This window comes from Gracilinanus agilis, chromosome 6 (assembly GCF_016433145.1).
Source record: "Gracilinanus agilis isolate LMUSP501 chromosome 6, AgileGrace, whole genome shotgun sequence".
NCBI classification, from domain to species: Eukaryota; Metazoa; Chordata; class Mammalia; order Didelphimorphia; family Didelphidae; genus Gracilinanus; species Gracilinanus agilis.
In genome coordinates this window covers 4,264,795-4,268,593 of record NC_058135.1, presented here as the reverse complement: position 1 = coordinate 4,268,593, position 3,799 = coordinate 4,264,795, and the positions used below count along the sequence as shown (strand labels likewise).

The 3,799-nt window shown below is 41.9% G+C and overlaps 1 pseudogene; it reads left to right on the top strand.

Moving 5' to 3' along the window:
* Positions 1-238: 238 nt before the first annotated feature.
* Positions 239-3,799, top strand: part of LOC123252143 — a 6,580-nt pseudogene continuing 3,019 nt past the window's right edge.

The following is a 3,799-nucleotide window of genomic DNA, read 5'->3' as shown; positions in this document are numbered from 1 at the left end:
TATAAAATCAAAGCCCCCAAACAAAACCCCAAATAAACAAGTGAAAAATCTTCTGCTTTCATTTCCATTCTGACTCCAACAGTTCTTTGTCTAGAAGTGGATTGTCGGGGCAGCTGGGTAGCTCAGTGGAGTGAGAGTCAGGCCTAGAGATGGGAGGTCCTAGGTTCAAACCCGGCCTCAGCCACTTCCCAGCTGTGTGACCCTGGGCAAGTCATTTGACCCCCATTGCCCACCCTTACCACTCTTCTGCCTATAAGTCAATACACAGAAGTTAAGGGTTTAAAAAAATGAGAAAGAAATAAATAAAAAAAGAAAGACTATGATTGGTTCCTATAAAGTGAGGGAATGACAGGAAGTGACTTAAGGCCAGCTTAAGGGTTCGGTCTCTGCCTCTGCTTCAGTGAGCTAGACTGCAGGAGGAGACTCTTTCCTTGGATCTGCGGTGATGAGCGGAGGTTCCTTCCTTGGTTCTTCAGCGAGGAGGCCCTCTCTGCTCCTTGGCGCTTTGGTGGGACACTCCCTTCAGCCTGAGTTCTGGGGAGATTCTTGGTGGTCTCAGCCTCCTCACGCACTGAAGGTTCTCAGTAGGCTCTTCAGCGTCTCCTGGCTCTTTGGATTTCGGCTTCCATTCGGTCAAATAGGACTTTAGATTCTGGTGAGATTCGCTTTCAGACTCACATTTACGGTCTGGAAACATTAGGATTAAACTCAGGGTATTGGTAGCGAGGCAGCACTTTCTGTCTCTTTATCTACATTTTCCCACTTTTTTACTCTTTCCACCTCTTTGTACATAAAGCTCCTAAAAGTCATTTTGAATTAAGCTGTGATATTTTTAAATTGGTGACCACAGTATTACCTTAGAATTCTCATATTTATCATAAAACCCAAATTTAAATTCTTATAATGTCCAAATATATAGGTATACGTATGTATGTATCTACAGTGTACGAATCTATGTGTGTGTGTGTGTATATAGAATGTCCCAAAAGTCTTGGTACAGTTTTAAATTGTAAAAATGTAACTGAATACATGATGTTCTATATTTGTGTATATGTCATATATACACATACATACATGTTATAAATGAAGGCTTCCAAGATGGATGGACTCCCACGAAAGCCTGGGAAGCCCCTGTGATGTGAGAGTTTGCTGCGCCCTTTTCGGAGCTGCTCCCCCACCTTCAGTGACTGGGAGAGCTGCAGGGTGCAGGATGGCTGCAGCCAGGCTACACTCTCGTGGCGGGTGGGCTAAGCCAGGCTGAGGACAACTGACAGGCCCCAAACCTACCAGTAAGCAACGCGCGAAGGCTTCCCTGGGCAGAAGAGGCAGGTGAAAATGCACACGAAGGCAGCCGACGTAGAGCTCGGCGACACATGGAAGAAACCAAAGCCACCCGCTGAATATGGGGCCATCACCAGGCAGCTTGGCTTTGGTCTTGTCACTAGACTTTGGCGACTCTAGAAGAGGGAGGCTGACTCCTTTGGGCAGCTCTGCTTGATTTTAGTGCAATTCATGAGCAAGTCATCGTTCTTCCATCCACTGGTCCTATTTGAAAATCAAGGATGAACAACAAAATGCACACATATGTATATGTGGATTTTAATATGTATATAACACAACTAATCAGGACTTCCTTTGGTCTACCGAGGCAGTGACTTGCCTTGACATGCTAGGGAAATCAGAAGCCACAAAAGCACAGAATTAGAAGGAGCCTCGGAGTTATGTGGCCATCCGAGCCAATCTATGGCCAAGTAATGAATCGCCTTCTCAAAATCTAACATAAGTGTTTACCCAGCTTTTGCTTGAAGACTCATTACCTCCCAAGGCAGGGCGTTCCACTTAGAGATTCCAGAGCACTAATCCTTGAGTGGGATTTTCCCCTGACATCAAACTGTATCTAATGCGTCTATTTGCAACTTCTCCCAAAAACTTTCACTTCTTCCCTCTGGTGCCAAACAGAATAAGTCTAATTTCCTTTCCATACCACAGTCTTTTAAATATTTTATTTCTCCTAAACCTTCTCTTCTAATGACTATACCTCCAAATGGATTCCCAATTTTAGACTGATTTTCATTTGACATGGCCTCATAGACCTTCACAAATCCTCTCCTTCTCCTAACACTTTTTTACTTATCAATAAAAATGTCCTTTCCAGAAAGTGGTGCCCCAAATTGAATCTAGTTCTGACCAAGGCATAGAACAAAGGGACTGCCACATTTTTTATTTTATTTTTGGAAGTTATACTTCTCTTAAGGCAGGTCGACTCTCATTAGCTTTTGTTATAAGAGAAATATCTCCTCTCTTACTTCCTAGGGTAAGTAACTGCTGCCAAAATATATTGACTGCAAAGCAGAAATTTTAGAGGTTAAGACCTGGGTTTTATGATTATGCTCAAGTCTTGTTATTATGTTCAGGCCTGAGAGAGAACCAAAATAATTCTTAGGATTCTAACAAGCTTTCATATAGGTAAAATTATGTCAGAGTGACAGAAATAGTTCTTCTACATATGGCAATCTTACACAATTCTCTTAGGCCAGAAAAGTTTAAAAAAAAGAAGATAGCATACTCCCTTCAGTGTCATAAAAGTTGAACAGGCTTAGTTCAACAGAGTTATAATCTCATATATGCCCTGAGGAAACAAACTTTGTCAAACAAATTAAAGGTAAACTGAGTCAGGTTGCAGCTTAAACCAAATTTTCAAAATAGGCCTATTGAAGGGGAAGATTTACATGTTGAGGGGGCAACTGGGTAGCTCAGTGGATTGAAAGCCAGGCCTAGAGATGGGAGGTCCTGGGTTCAAATCTGGCCTCAGACACTTCCCAGCTGTGTGACCCTGGGCAAGTCACTTAACCCCCGTTGCCTAGCCCTTACCTCTCTTCTGCCTTGGAACAAATGCACAGTATAGATTCTACAATGGAAGGTTAGGGTTAAAAAAAAAAAAAAAAAAGATTTACATGTTGGGCAGCACATGTGGCACAGTACTGGGCCTGAAGTCAGGAAGATTCATGTTCCTGAGTTTAAATCTGGTCTCAGACACTTATAAGCTTTGTGAACCTGGGCAAGCCATGTAACCTTGTTTGCCTCAGTTTCCTCATCTACAAAATGGGCTAAAGAAGTAAATGGCAAACCATTCCAATATCTTTGCCATGAAAGCCCCAAATGAGGACATAAAGAGTCAGAGGCGTCTGAAATGACTCAATCACAACAACAAAGTCAGGATCTTCCTCTGGCTTCTTACCTAAGGAATGTTTAAGGCTTTAAGTAGATTTTCCCATCCCATGGGATAGCTTTTTGTCAGGTGAGTCTACTATTAACAAAAGGACAAAATTAAGAGAGGAAGAACCCTGAGTCCTGAATAATAAAAATAAATTTTTAAAAATTCTCATGTCATTACATTCTCTCTCTCTCTCTGACCTTATCTGTCTGTCTCTGTCTCCTTCTGTCTCTGTGTCTGTCTGTGTCTGTTTTTCTCTCTCTCTTTCCCTCCTTCCCTCTCTCCAGAAGAGTTACTATATCACAAATTGGCTCAAACTGACAAATTTATTGTCTTTTAAGATCCATAGTTCTTTTTCAGATGAACTATAGATGTTTTCTCCATCTTTTCCCTGTGAAACCAGCTAATCTAATGAATAATAGTTTGGCTAGTCAGACCTAGCATGTTGTCTTACATGTAGTAGTCTCTTGATAAATTTGCTTGTTCTATTTATGAACTGAATGATAGGGCACCAGATTTCTCTCTCTCTCTCTCTCTCTCTCTCTCTCTCTCTCTCTCTCTCTCTCTCTCTCTCTCTCTCTCTCT